This window comes from Macaca nemestrina, chromosome 4 (assembly GCF_043159975.1).
Source record: "Macaca nemestrina isolate mMacNem1 chromosome 4, mMacNem.hap1, whole genome shotgun sequence".
Classification (NCBI taxonomy): Eukaryota; Metazoa; Chordata; class Mammalia; order Primates; family Cercopithecidae; genus Macaca; species Macaca nemestrina.
Window position 1 is genome coordinate 22,927,266 of NC_092128.1, and position 16,368 is coordinate 22,943,633.

Below are 16,368 nucleotides of genomic sequence, written 5' to 3' on the forward strand. Positions count from 1 at the left end.
TAAAGGGAATCTTCCCTTTTATTAAAATAAACATTTTCTCACATTGGAATATTTTAAAATACAAATCTCTATTTATAAAAGTTAAGTGAAACTTTTAAAAAATATTAAAAATAAAAGAAACAGCAATGGTCACATCATGATATTAGAAAGATTTTCCCTATTGTTTTAGAATATTGTTTAGAGTCCCAAAATTCAGTATATTAAAAGCTATGTAGCATCAAATTCCAAAGAGAACATTAAGAACCTGCTATGCAGGCCCTCCAGTGCTTATATTGTAAAACAGGGCTTCACCCTCTGTATGGCAACCAGATCACATAAAGGAAAACAACTCAAAAGAACGTTAGCTAAATAGAGAAAGGTTTTAGAGGAGGCCTCAGTGAGGAAGCGTGCCGTGGCTTTTCTCTTTGTGGAGGGGAGGAGGGAGCACCATCCCCCAGCTCTGTGAAACCAAATTAGAGGTGTCCTCAAGAAAAGGGGATCTGCACCACAGTTCCCCCATTGACCCCTTCACGTGCTGAACTTCAGAAGCTTGTAAACCTATTTAGATGTTGCCATCAGAGCACAGGAGCATATAGTAAAAAACGTTCTTTGAAGTTTGACACGTCTTCTTGAGAGTTGGGGGGCTTCTGTGAAAATGGAGATGTCTTCTCTGGAGAATGATGAAAGCTGGAACCTGGCTAGAGTAGAATGGAATGTTAAAGAAGAGGTAACCGTGCAGTGAGACAAAAACAGGAGAGTTTCCTATGGCCAGGAGGACACCAGGAAAGTTAGGCAGGCTTGGGCCTTCTTGAAGATACCCCTTCAAGGAAGATGACTTACCAGGCGGAGGAAACCCAACAGAAAGAAGTGTACTGCAGGGGCGACAGCTGTGGGGAGACGGTCATAGAGACAAAAGAATTGTGTACTGAGGGATGGTCAATTTTATGTGCCAACTTGGACAGGCCACAGTGTTCAGGTATTCAATCAAGCACTATTCTAGATGTTTTTGTGAAAGTATTTTTAGATTAGATTAGTGTTTCCATCAACCTACTTCGAGTAAAGCCGATTACCCTTGATAATGTGGATGGACCTCATCCAATCAGTTGAAGGCCTAAGGAGAGAAAAGACTGATATCCCCCAAGAAAGAGGGAATTCTACCAGGTGACTGCCTGCAAGCTCAAACTGTAACATCTACTTTTTCCTGGCTCTTCAGCCCACTGGCCTACCCTGCAGACTTTGGACTTACTGGCTCTCTACAATTACATAAACCAATTCCTTACAATCAATTTCTCTCTCTGTCTCTCTCTCTCTCTCACACACACACACACACACACACACACACACACACACATCCTATTGGGTCCTACCACACAGAAACCACCTAAGGCCAGATGATATGAGCCAAGAGATCACTACAACATAGGATTACTATGTTTTTCAAGTTTCAGGAGTTTTTCTCTCGTTGCTTCTCCTATATACACACCACCACCCCAAAAGAGCCACAAAAAGAAAAAGCAACAGTGAGAAACAGACCCTGCCTGCCTCATCAATGTCCTGAGCTTGGGTTAGGGGGACAGGGTGGGGAAGTGTAAATCGATGAGATATTAGAGTTTTATATTAGACTGAAATAGACATTTTTATCCAAAATATCATCAGGAACTAGGGAAGAGAAATATGCAGGGTACCTTTGAAGGCAGAGATCTAAGAGGAAAAAAACAAAACAAAACAAAAAAACCTATTTATAATTGTGTCTCAATCTCTTCAGATCGTAAGTCAGTTACTACTATGTCAGAACAATACCAAAAAGTAAGCTAAGGAAGGAGGAAAGACAGAAGGAAAAAGGGAAGGATGAAAGACAGAAGTTAGCAGGTAAAGCAATATAATTAACAAACTAGAAAGAAGTCAAGGTGGCCTGGTGTGGTGGCTCATGCCTGTAATCCCAGCACTTTGGGAGGCCAAGGTGGGTGGATCACTTGAGGTTAGGTGTTTGAGACACCCTGGCCAACATCGCAGAACCCCATCTCTACTAAAAAATACAAAAATTAGCCAAGTGTGGTGATGGGCACCTGAATCCCAGCTACTTGGGAGGCTAAGGCAGGAGAATCACTTGAACCTGGGAGGCGGAGGTTGCAGTGAGCCAAGATCATGCCACTGCACTCCAGCCTGGACAACAGAATGAGACCTTGAGAAAGACAAGGCAAGGCAAGGCAGAGAGAGAAAGAGAGAGAAAGAGAGAGGGGAAAGCAAGGAAGGGAGGGAGGGAGGGAAAGGAAAGAAAAAGAGAGAAAAGAGAGGAAGAGAGAGAGAGAGAGATGAAGGAAGGAAGGAAGGAAGAAAGGAAGGAAGGAAGGAAGGAAGGAAGGAAGGAAGGAAGGAAGGAAGGAAGGAAGGAAGGAAGGAAGGAAGGAAGGAAGGACGGAAGGAAAAGGAAAGGGGTAAGGGAGAAAGAAAAGAAAAGAAAGGAGGAGGGGAGGGGACAGGAGAGGAAAGGAAAAGAAAATAAAAGAAAGGAAAAGGGCCAGGCGCGGTGGCTCAAGCCTGTAATCCCAGCACTTTGGGAGGCCGAGACGGGCGGATCACGAGTTCAGGAGATCGAGACCATCCTGGCTAACACAGTGAAACCCTGTCTCTACTAAAATACAAAAAAAATTAGCCGGGCGAGGTGGCGGGCGCCTGTAGTCCCAGCTACTCAGGAGGCTGAGGCAGGAGAATGGCGTGAACCCTAGAGTCGGGGCTTGCAGTGAGCTGAGATCTGGCCACTGCACTCCAGCCTGGGGGACAGAGCCAGACTCCGTCTCAAAAAAAAAAAAAAAAAAAAAAAAGAAAGAAAGGAAAAGAAAGAAAAAGAGAAGGAAGGAAAGGAAAGGAAAAGAAAGGAAAGGAAGAAAAAAGTCAAGGCAAGAGTCATTAAATTGGAGTGTGGATCATTTTACATTTATTAAAGTATAACTCACAATAGCATTGCAATAAACATAACCCGAATATATTAAATAGTAGAGTATCATAGACATGAAGGAAAGTGAAGGTAGGGGAAAAACGTCTTCCAAAACTGAGCCTAAAATTATGAGCCTGAAGAGGCCAATAACTCCAGAAGAAGCTGAAAAAGTTGTCAAATAATCACTTGTCATAACAGGTCTAAGTTAAAATATTTTATTGATACCTATCCAAATGCTTGAAGGAACAGATAATTCCCAGGTTACATAATTTTTAGGGCATAGAAAAAGATTAAAAGTGACCCTATTCATTTTGGGAATCTAGCATAACCAATTCTGACCCCAAAACCTGACAAAAAAAGTTTTAAACAAGAAAACTACACACCAGTCTCATTTTTTTCAATATCAATATTAATTCTAAATAAAATATTAGCAAATTTAATCAGCTTAACTTTCAAAGAAAAATCCACCATGACCAAATAAAATTATTCCCAAAATGAAAAAAATTATTAGCAAAAAAAAGTATCAGATCAATAAGCCAATAAAAAGTAAACCGTAAGATCATGATGACATACGCAGAATACACATTTGATAAAATTCCCAGGTCATTTCTAATGATCTATTTTAAGCCTAGAGCTATTATACTTAACAATGAAATATTACAGACATCACTATTAAAGTAAGAAACAAAGTATATAGTAGCCAATATCATAACCTGTATATGACATTGTTCTGGAGACTTTCACCAGTATAAGACACCTATAAAGGAACACTCTATAAAGCATAAAAAACTTCTTCAGATAAGAACTCCAGCTTGAAGGTACAGTGAAATAAGGAAGATTTACTATATCTTCACATGGTGATTTACGTATGTATATGTGTATTGTGTGTGCATGTAATTATGTGAGTATTTATTTTATTTATGCCTTACCTTCTTCAAAAAAAAAATAAGAGGATAAATCTTGGAAAAAAGGAATCTTTCTTTGCAGACAACAAATGAGAATATGCCTAAAAATTCCAAGAGAATCAACTGAAAATCTTTTTAAATGTGGATATATAAAAATCTATCACCTTGGCTGGGCGCGGTGGCTCACGCCTGTAATCCCAGCACTTTGGGAGGCTGAGGCAGGCGGATCACGAGGTCAAGAGATTGAGACCATTCTGGCCAACATGGTGAAACCCCGTCTCTACTAAAAGTACAAAAATTAGCTGGATGTGGTGGTGCTCGCCTGTAGTCCCAGCTACTCGGGAGGCTGAGGCAGGAGAATTGCTTGAACCGGGAGGCAGAAGTTGCAGTGAGCTGAGATCACGCCACTGCACTCCAGCCTGGTGACAAAGCGAGACTCTGTCTCAAAAAAAATAAAAATAAAAATAAAATCTATCACCTTTATGTATGGCAGTAATAACAAGTTAGAAAATATAATGAAAAAAGTTCCTTTTGCATTACAGCAACAAAAAAACAAAAGACGTAATACCTAGAAATGAACTTTAAAAACTGTAGAACTTATGTGAAAAAGAACTAAACTTTACCAAGAGATTTTGGTGTATAAAAAAGCACATAAAATTAAAAAAAAAAAAAAAACCCTCAACATATTAATGAACCAACCCCATAACTCACTGAAGAGAAAAGGCAAAGTTTTTAAGTTTTTCTTGAAAACATAGTTTTAGAAGTAAACCTCATTAGTAATCAAAGAAATGCAGATTAAATTCAAAATGGCCCCATTCTTCACCTATCAAATAAGTTTTTATTTCTTTGATTATTTCTGTTTTTAATGGTACTATTCAATTCTATTCAGAATGAGGTAAAATAGATAATTTAAATACTTTCACAAACTGCTGGTACCAGCATAATTGGTTGGAACACTCTTTCTGAAAAATAATTTGCATATCATTGATTTTAGTTAGCATATACATTTGCACCTAGCAATTCTTCTAGGTATTCCTGGGAAATTTCTTAACATATCAACAAAGATTTGGCTCTAAGATGTTCATGGCAACTTTGTGGCAAATAATGGAAGGGCAAGGGAAGACCTAAACAGACATTAGAAAATGTTTAAACACATTATAGTATATTTATACACTGAAATATTATACAAATCATTAAAAACTATGTTTATAGAGAATTTTTTATTTCATCGGGAACTACTTACTATATATTGTTATGCCAAAAAATTCGGATGCAAAATCTTATAATATAAATGCAACGAATTTCTTAAATGAAAATAAAAAGATCAAAAATAGCTATCCTGTGGTGCTGGGGTTATAGGTAATTTTTATGCTTTTTCTTTTTGCTATTAAAATTTTAAGAGCATTTATTATTTCAAAAGAAAAACATATAGCAGGGGTTTATAACCTAAGGTTGGTTGATGGATGGGCTTTGGTGTGTCCCTAACTTCTTTAATACAATTATGCAATTTTTGTGTGTAACCAAATTTCCCTGGAGGGTGATAGGTTTCAAAGGATTCTGCTATCCAGAATTATTAAAACCTAATTATTGAAAATTTTTAGAAAGAGGTTTAGAAGAGTCATAATTACATATTAATTACATTTCAGATTTCCCCACACCTTTATATTAAAGAGCTTATATTTTACATATAATGATTTTAAAAATTAAACTTCAGCAATATTTCATTTTGATATTCAAATGGAAAAACTGTTAAGATATCATGAGTATCTTTCTCATTTAAATTATAACCACTACTAAAATTGTTATTCCATAAATATTTATTGAGCACCTATAAAAGAACACCACAAAGCATAAAAAACTTTTTCAGATAAGAACTCCAGGTTCAAGGTACACTGAAATAAGGAAGATGTGCTATATCTTCACATAAAGATGTATGTATATATGCATGTATGTGTGTATATTGTGTGTGCATGTAATTATGTGGGTATTTATTTCTATTCATTGCCTTACTTTGTTCAAAGAATATTTAAGGAAGCTTACCAAAATAAATACAACAACATAGCGTAAAATAAAATGTCAAATAAGTAGGTGAGTCAATTGGGACAAAAGCTAAAATAAGATTGAAAAGGTAAGGTGAAGCCAAGAGTAAGGTCAGTACTCCTAGTTCATGCCAAAGTTTTAAGTTTCCTTATAAGCTTAACAAGGAGGTAACCATGATCTGTTACATGATTCTTGGTGCCCAGAAGATAAAAAGAAACCAGTCACTCAAGAGAAGCCCAACTACTGCTAGTTCTAACATCAAAGTGCAAGTTCTCCCATGAGTCCTCATAAAGAGGACAACTTATAATATAATGAACACTTCACAGCATTACATAATGAGCATCCTCATGTAAAATGCTAAGCAAAATAATGTATGTCATACTAGGTATCATGAGGACACCTCCACTGGCCAGCCTATTTAAAATTGCAACACCCCAACTCCCTCCCTTGCTTTATTTTTTCCTGTGGCATTTATCATCAACTCACATTTTCTTTGCCTTTTTGTAATCTGTCTTCTCCCCACTAACGTAAAAATAAATAGCATAAATACAGAGATTTTTGTCTATCTCATTCATTGGTATTCCAGGGCTTAGAAGATTACCTGGCATGTAGAAATTGTTCAATACATATTTATTGAATAATGAATTAATAAATTATCAACAGCATTATTATTATTATATCATTATTGGCAGGATTCACAGAATTCTTGTGTATAATATTCTTCAAGGTAAACAAAGGATAAAGTTAAAATACAATTTACCAAAAACAAGTCTATGGAAGTCAAAACAATGTGATATAAGAATATAGCTTTCAGCTGAAACTGGATCCTTTCCTTACTCCTTATACGAAAATTAATTCAAGATGGATTAGAGACTTAAATGTTAGACCTAATACCATAAAAACCCTAGAAGAAAACCTAGGTAATACCATTCAGGACATAGGCATGGGCAAGGACTTCATGTCTAAAACACCAAAAGCAACGGCAACAAAAGCCAAAATTGACAAATGGGATCTCATTAAACTAAAAAGCTTCTGCACAGCAAAAGAAACTACCATCAGAGTGAACAGGCAACCTACAGAATGGGAGAAAATTTTTGCAATCTACTCATCTGACAAAGGGCTAATATCCAGAACCTACAAAGAACTCAAACAAATTTACAAGAAAAAAACAAACAACCCCATCAAAAAGTGGGCAAAGGATATGAACAGACATTTCTCAAAAGAAGGCATTCATACAGCCAACAGACACATGAAAGAATGCTCATCATCACTGGCCATCAGAGAAATGCAAATCAAAACCACAATGAGATACCATCTCATACCAGTTAGAATGGCAATCATTGAAAAGTCAGGAAACAACAGGTGCTGGAGAGGATGTGGAGAAATAGGAACACTTTTACACTGTTGGTGGGATTGTAAACAAGCTCAACCATTATGGAAAACAGTATGGCGATTCCTCAAGGATCTAGAACTAGAAGTACCATATGACCCAGCCATCCCATTACTGGTTATATACCCAAAGGATTATAAATCATGCTGCTATAAAGACACATGCACACGTATGTTTATTGCGGCACTATTCACGACAGCAAAGCCTTGGAATCAACCCAAATGTCCATCAGTGACAGACTGGATTAAGAAAATGTGGCACATATACACCATGGAATACTATGCAGCCATAAAAAAGGATGTGTTTGTGTCCTTTGTAGGGACTTGGATGCAGCTGGAAACCATCATTCTCAGCAAACTATCACAAGAACAGAAAACCAAACACCGCATGTTCTCACTCATAGGTGGGAACTGAACAATGAGATCACTTGGACTCGGGAAGGGGAACATCACACACCAGGGCCTATCATGGGGAGGGGGGAGGGGGAAGGGGTGAGGGATTGCATTGGGAGTTATACCTGATGTAAATGACAAGTTGATGGGTGCTGACGAGTTGATGGGTGCAGCACACCAACATGGCACAAGTATACATATGTAACAAACCTTCACATTATGCACATGTACCCTAGAACTTAAAGTATAATAATAATAAGAAGAAGAATATAGCTTTCAGCAGTCAAGATATAGACTTCATAATATCTAAAGGAATACATAAACTGCAAATTTTTGAACAATCCTTCATAAATATAGATTTGATTGTTACGATAAAGCTACAAACTGGGGTTATATTCCCTAAAAGCATTTGGAAAGCAGGTATTCTATGTCCCTGTGAAGTGCACAGCTGTGTGATTTGGCTCATCTAAACTGGGTAAGAAATTAGAATGAAGAGACTGAAAAATGACATATGCCTGAAAATAAGTTTTGTCACCTCCCTGCAGAGACAGACCAAGGGATAACCCCTAGCCAGAGCCAAGTTCTTTCTCAGAAAAAGATTAGGTGTTCATGTCAACATAAAAGCCATTAGACAAGCATGACACCAAATGTTTCTGCCATAGTTTACTAGCCATACGAATTTTAGCTTGGAAACAATTTAAAACAAGATAGCCAAATGTTCATCTGAGCCATAAAACACTTTAGTAAGACTTCCATGAGGTAACACAACCTTTTGCATTTTTAGTAGAGACGGGGTTTTACCATGTTGGCCAGGCTGGTCTCGAACTCCTGACCTCAGGTGAGCCACCCACCTCGGCCTCCCAAAGGGCTAGGATTGCAGGCGTGAGCCACTGCACCTGGCCTAAACCTTCTTGTTTTATTCCCACCAAATATTATTATTTGATTCCTAAAAGCCCATGTACACCAACCTGACTCTCACATTGACAACTAATGACCACGTAAAATGGGAAGGGATTTGTGCCTAGGGGAAATGTTGTGTTGCACAGCACAGATCCCCTGTCAGGATTGAAGAACTTGCATCTCCCAACTGCTAGGCGTGCTGCCCACTTTCAGCTCTCCTCTGCCAGCCTCTTTGGGGATCGCCCCTCCTGAAGAGAATTACTTGGGCCATGGCCATGCTCCTTCCTGGGTAGTGTTGCTAAATAAAATACAGGACGCTTAGTTAATTCAAATTTAAATGTCTGACCAACAACAAATTATTTATAGCATATGTATGTCCCAAATATTGCATGGAACACATTTATACTAAAAAATTATTCATTCCTGATCTGAGAATCAAATTTAATTGGGCATTGTATATTTTTATTTGCTAAATCTAGCAACCTTATTCCCGGCAGCCAGAGCCAACAACTACTCTACACAAAGGGGTAAAGGCACAACCTCCTCACCTGAACTTGGAACAACCATGAAGGTCATCCTCATTCCAGAGCTGCACTTTTGGTCAACTGTGGTTTTCATTAGGACTGCATCCCAGACCAACTTCTCCTTCTTCCCTGTCTTGCTTCCTTCCCTTCTTTAGTCATTCATCCCAAAGAACACACCCACTAGACTTCCTGCACACCAACCTTCCTCTTAGAGTCAGCTTCCCTGGAAACCTAACCCAAGACAGTACCCTAGGAAAAAGTAAAGAGATAAAAGGTGTGCGCATTCATAGACAGGAAGAGCACTTGCTGGGAGAGTCTGGAAAGGCCTCTGGGGGTAGATGACAATCAAGCAGGGCCTGATGGCAAGCTAGATTGAGACATGCAGAGATGGAAAGCCCTGGAGAACACGCCAAAGTCACACAAGATCACTGAACAGTTTGGCTTGGCTCTAACAGAAGATGAATGACAGGTAAGTAGTAGTTACTCTGGAGAGAAAAGTTCAGGACAAGTTGTGTAGTGTATATGTACCCTACAGTTCAATGCTGCAAGATAGACCAGTTTGTAGAACACACTTCAGGTGATAATTTAGAAGTAAAGATCTATTTGACTTTCTGTTTCTGAGTTATTTCACTTAAGATGATGGCCTCCAGTTCCAATAATTAAGAAACGGGAAGCCAAATACCGCATGTTCTCTTACAAGTGGGAGCTAAATAATACATACACATGGACATAGAATGTGGAATAACAGACATTGAAGACTAGGAAGGGTGGGAGCTGTGATCATGCCACTGTACTCCAGCCTGTGTGAGAAAGCAAGACCCTGTCTCCCCCCAAAAAATTAATTAGAAAGGAAAAGGAAGGAAAAGGAAGGAAGGGAGGGAGGGAGGGAGGGAGGGAGGGAGGGAGGAAGGAAGGAAGGAAGGAAGGAAGGAAGGAAGGAAGGAAGGAAGGAAGGAAGGAAGGAAGGAAGGAAGGGAAGGGAGGGAGGAAGGAAGGAAGGGAGGAAGGAAGGAACTGCACTTGGACCCCCTAAATTTATACAAATGAAATTTTAATAAAGAAGTAAATATCTAGTAAAGCTCCATCATTTGTGACGCTCTGTGGAAGGAGGAATCTGTGAAATGAAGGTATCATGGTAAGGTATTATTTACTTGCCTTTCACCAGTGCTTCCTGAAACTTTCTTCCTATTCTAAGAGCAGAGGAGGGTGAACCTCTATAGTTTGTAGCAACACGAAATTCCTTTAAAGTCTTTGTTTTAAATGTTGGTGCAAATCATGCCTTCTATTTCATAATTTGCTGCTTCACATTAAAAGAATGTTTTTATCAAAATTATTCAATTATTAATTGACTTCCAGGAAGATATTCCATGATATTTCTATAGTTTTATGTACCTTATGGTATCAGCCACTCACCCCTACAGGCATTCTTATCACAGGTAGAATGGCACAGCTTCTAAGGGATCTATTTCTCTCTGGGTTAATTCTAAGGCAAATCATGTCAGCCTGAATCCAGAATCTCTTTCTCCCAATTAAAACGTTCTGCTCATGTAAGAAAAAAAAAAAAACTGTGCTATTGCAAGGCATCTTAACCCTCCATTGCTATTCTACACCAGTTCCAGACGTGTATATAGGTATACAATGCCTGAGGTTAATATAAAAGTCTTTTGTCTGTGTTACCCTAGCAACACTTGGTAACTAGATGCAAAACCTGCATTTAAAGATACGAGGGCAGAAGCTGAAACAGATCATAAAGCACATAAGTGAATGGTATTGTTACTATATCACGTGGGCCATTTTCCCTTCAAGTTATTGTTGGCTACTTCACCTCATGGAAGCTCACCTCCCACTTTAGTGAGATTCTCCTTCAGTTTGCTGCTGAAATTTGACATTTCACTAGCTAGAAAAGTGCACAATTATGAGGACACCTGAAGTTTCATCATGTAATCCTAATTTCAAATCATCTTTGAAAACCTTAATTTGAAAACTCCAGGCCAGGCACGGTGGCTCACGCCTGTAATCCCAGCACCTTGGGAGGCTGAGGTGGGCAAAACACTTGAGGCCAGGAGTTCAAGACCAGCCTGGCCAACATGGTGAAACCCCACCTCCACTAAAAATACAAAATTAGCTAGGCATGGTGGCATGTGCCTGTAGTCCCAGCTACTCGGGAGGCTGAGGCAGGAAAATCACTTGAACCTGGGAGGCAGAGGTTCCAGTGAGCTGAGAGTGTACCACTGCATTCCAACCTGGGTGACAGAGCAAGACTGTTTAAAAAAAAAATAAAAAGAAAAATCCAGGCTTCACTGCTACTCCCTTACCACTTCTCCATCCAGTCATCCCACCCTGTCTTTCCTCTTGTCAAATCAGATCTCTATTGTATTGGTTTTCTATTGCTGCAGTAACTAAATTATCACAAATTAGATAATTTGACTTCAAACAACACACGTTCGTGATCTCACAGTCCTGGAGGTCAGAAGTCTGACATAGTCTCATTGGGTTGAAATCAAGGTGTTCACAAGGCTGTGTGCCTTTCTGAAGGCCCTACTGGTCATCCTCATCCTCACCTCTTCCAGTGCCAGAGGCCCCTGCCCTTCCCTGGTCCATGGCCCACTTCTTTCATGTTCAAAGCTGTTACACAGCGTCTCTCTGACCTTTCTCCATCATTGCATCTACTTTTGAGCACAGCCTAGAAAAGTTCTCTACTGTTAAGAAACCATGTGATTGGTTTGGGTCCACCCAGACAACCCAGGATAATCCCCCCAATTTCAATCTCCTGTTAACTTAATCACATCTACAAAATCCCATTTGCCAAGGATGGTAACATATTGACAGACTCTAGGGATGAGAGGTGGAGCACAGGGAGTATTATTCTAGTCCACTGCATCTACCCCTAACAAAATATTCTTCCTCATCCTGGGGTAAGTCATTAAAACAAGTTCAAAAATATTTAAAGAGTTAAAAAAAAATTAAATACTAGTGTGTCAATAAGGAAAAATTGAACCAAATTATGCTGAGCCACAGCAAGCTTCTCCTTTTCTATATCATTTTTTCCCTGTGAAAGATGTTGGTTAAATGAATAGAATATAATCTCCCCCTGCAGCAACCATGTAAGCCATCCCCAACATTCTGTGAATACAATGTCTATAAGTGAACAACTAATCTTACATCATCGAACGTAGCGAACACAATGTCTAATAATTAACGACTAATATTGCATCTCAATGGCCCTTCTATGAAGGCTAAATCTATATAGAATTGTCAAATTACATTAATACTTGTAGAATTTTCCTGAAGATAAAAAAAAATCAGATGTTCCTGGACTATGAACTGAGTCCTGCATTGATCAGAATAGTAGGTAATTGTCTCATATATAGGAAAATTCTTCAAAATGCTAGGATAATTTTAACTCTGAACTCTGAGCTACTGAAGTGGCTTGTTTCTATATAAAATAAATTTCTGCCATAAGCTTGTCAACATAATATTTATATTCCTCATCAAGTTGAAGTAGTAGAGGTACATCTTTCTTCTGGAGCAGACAGAAATAAAGAATGCTTACCTCTGGCTTTTTACAAAATGTTTTAAGATTACAAAATATGCATTTGGGATATCACGAGAGTCTTAGAAAAATGAATAGCATAGTGTTTGGGGGAAAATAGTCATCCATTTTTCATGCTATAAAGATATTCATTTATTTTTCATGTTGTAAAGATACTCTGTTCCAAGCTCACTTCCAAACCTTCCGCCTTTTTGAAATTTCTTGAGAAATTTATATGCAAATTCTTATTCAGAAGGCAGCTTTTACAGTTAAATACAACCAAGATTTATTGTTTCTCCTTCCTCTGTGAAAATATCTCCATTAGTGCCCCATTTGATTTCCTAAAAGACTAAAGAAAACAAACATTTGTGAATATTTTTTGACTTTTAATATAGCATAAGGAATCACTTCAGTGTACCTCTGACACGTTCTCCCCTGCAACTGCCAGTAACATCCTCACCCATTACCATCACTCCACCAAGAACTAACAGCAAGCTAATGTAAACCGTGAAAATAAGTCTCAGAGAGGTGCTGATAAAAAGAAAATGTCGGCCTGTGCTCCCAGCTACTCAAGAGGCGGAGGCAGGAAGATCACAGGAGGCCAGCAGTTTGAGGTTACAATGTCCCATGATCACGCCTGAGAACAGCCACTGCACTCCACCCTGGGCTACACAGCAAGAGTCCTTCTTTAACAAAACATTAAAAAAAATTTTTTTTAATAAAAAGAAAGGAGCAGAGAAAAGGAGCATCAAGAGTTAAAGTCACAGGGAGAAATGAGAACAATGACTATGTCACTCTAAAAGCATCAGCACCCAGAGCAATGCCTGGCCTGTATAAATTTATTGAGTTCAACTCAATAATTGTTTATTGAATGGTGAGACTCCTTGAACAATTTCTCACTACAGCCATGAACAACCTGCTGTCACAGAGACAGTGTGTCCAGAGATAATAATATCCACTGGAAAGGGATTGGCAAGGTGGGTGGTTATGTTCTGGTCACAGCTCTGTCACAACTAGATGTATAATTTTAGGAAAGTTACCTCAATGTTCTGGATATATGATTTCTCAGCTGAAAAATGAAAGGTTTGGACTATAGCTATAAGATTTCTTAATATACAAATTCTATAATTCCTACAACACAAGAAGGGACGCAGTTATTATAGTACTGTGTCCTGGCCTTAAACCAGAGCCAGATTCTCCCTTCTTCCCTCACACTGTGTGTGGCTGTGATGTCCAACTCTATACTGCCACTACCTCTGACCCTATCTTAGTTCCCCTAGTCGCAGGTCCAGCCAGTGTAGAACCATCAATAACATCAGTGGCTGGCCTGCTTAGGGACATATGGAAAACCACTCTCCCTCAACTTCCATTCCCAAAGACTTTGTATCCATTCCTTCCTCCTTTTTATTCTTCTTCTTTTTTTTTCAGTATGGAAATGATCCTGCTGGTATATACAAAAGTCAGTTTGTTTGGCGTGGTGCTAATGACGTCAAGAATACAAGGAAAGTTTAGCATCTTTCTGTTTCATGAGCAGCCACTGAACTTTAATCATGGCTTAGCCTAGCTATCTGTGGGCTATTAGTCAGGCCTCACGCAAAGTCTGTCCTGGAAAAACATTCCCAAGAGCATTCCCTATTGCAACAGTGAGTCCTAATAGATATACAACAAAAGGAAGCAGCTATCTCTTATCTCTTCTCTTTCACTTAATTCTGGCATCAAAACATCAGGTTTCTCACAAACAGACTGAAAAAAATATATGATCTATGATTTATAAGGCCAAATTCAAGACAAGAAAACATTTATTTAAGCAAGTTCTTGAATATTCAGCCTTAAATAAAAGATAGAAAACCTCCTGAATATTTTACTACAAGGTCCCCTAAGGATCTCAAAACACAAATACACACAACTCACGTTCAGGAATCCTTACTGAAACGCATTAACCTCTTCCACTCTGACCTGTTCCTGAGATATGTTCAAGTTAATTCGTTAGTAAAATACCATTTTAAATAAAGAATGCCTTTAATGCAAACCAGAGAAGCAGAGCTCAAGTCTGCCCTCCTGCATCATTTTCTCTGATCAGTCAGTAACCATTATAAACACTGAATGAATTACACGGCTTCCTTAGGGAGAAAACACAGGCAAGGAAAACAAGCATTTACTCTATGGACATGACTTTTTAAAATAAATTTCAGAAGAAAAGGCTTGAGTTCATTAATTTTAAAATCTGCTGAAAAGTTAAATTAGTGGCACAGCATAATAACTCGAGTCTAATTTATCAACGCAGAATGTAAGTATGCAAATATCAGGAGGAATGAGCCAGTAAGGTTGACCTTCTCCTAAATTAGTAATCAACTAGTTATTCTAGATCTGAAATTGACTAAAGTCAACTTGTTCAAGAAAATACAATAGATACTCAAATTACAATTATTTCAGCAGCTTCAAGTCTCTTGGGTTATACATTCTGCCTAATCAGAAAACTGGCCTACCTCTTTTCTCTACAAAAGTTTGAGGTTGAACCCTTAATATGATGCAGTGTCTCCTCAAGAAGATTGAAGGATTCAAATCAACCATCCAGATATCCTGGAACTTTGTTTCCTGGAGAAAAACAAAAATAAGATTTTGAAACCAACTAGCTTTGATTTTATAAAATGATCTCCTTCAGATCCTAATTATACTTTAAGGGGAATAGTTGTTTGAGAGAATTACATAAATTTCATCTCATTAGATAATGTAGGGTATTTTACATCAAGCAATAGTATATTGAATCTTGCATAATAAGTCGAAATAATGATGATAGAATTAAAATCAACTTACAGAATAAACCTCTGGGAGAGAAGTCCCTAAAGTAAGAACATCAAACTAATATTTAGAATCTGCATATTTTACAGAGCATATGCCAGCAGAGACATCCATTATTTTCCTGTGTCTAGTCACAGCTTACAATTGAGTTTCTTGCAATAGAATGAAAAGAGAAGGTCATAGCATCTTAAACACGGTATTGAGCCAAATCTAAAATGACCTCAAATTGATGGCAAACAGAAGTACAAATTAATTTCACCATATTGCTCTATTCTTTCATAAAAACAATCTGAAATATGGCAGCAGAAGTTGAAATTGATCTGGGATGATGCTATGTGCTGAAAGAGAGGTTGGGTCAGGATTAGGAAGGAGAAGGAAAGGGCGCAGTTGGCCAGAAAGCATCCTGGGAACAATCGGTGCTGAGAACCAAGAGGAAAGCAAATACTAAAGATCAGCTCTCCTCAATTCTCCTTTGAGGATTTTGAATCCTCAAAGTTATAAAACCAGTGATATTTAGTTTTATTTCCATTTGTTTGGGATGTACTATCATTGGCCCAATTTTCCCTCAAAGAGCAGGGAATGAAAGATACAGCTAGGACAAGTTATCTACTACTTCTATTTCCTTTCCAACCCTGATATGATTGGTCATCATACAGCTTCCTAAGATGATCAGACCCTGAACTTAGTAAAACTAGCCACAAACAGGTATCTTTTTCCCTAGATCTTATTTTCAGAAACTACCGGAAATGACCAACACAAGCACAAATGTTTCTCTCAGTATGAAGACATGTTCATAGATTTTAGATTTTTTTCAATCACTTGAAAAGGTGTGTCTATCAACAATTCACATCAAAAAAAGATTCTGAATAGGTATGCCCTTTGAGAAACTCTTGTCAGGAATGATCCTCACTGTTGGCCCTCAACTCTTCCTTCCAAACACCCAGGATTCTATGTGGATTCTCAATTCAATGC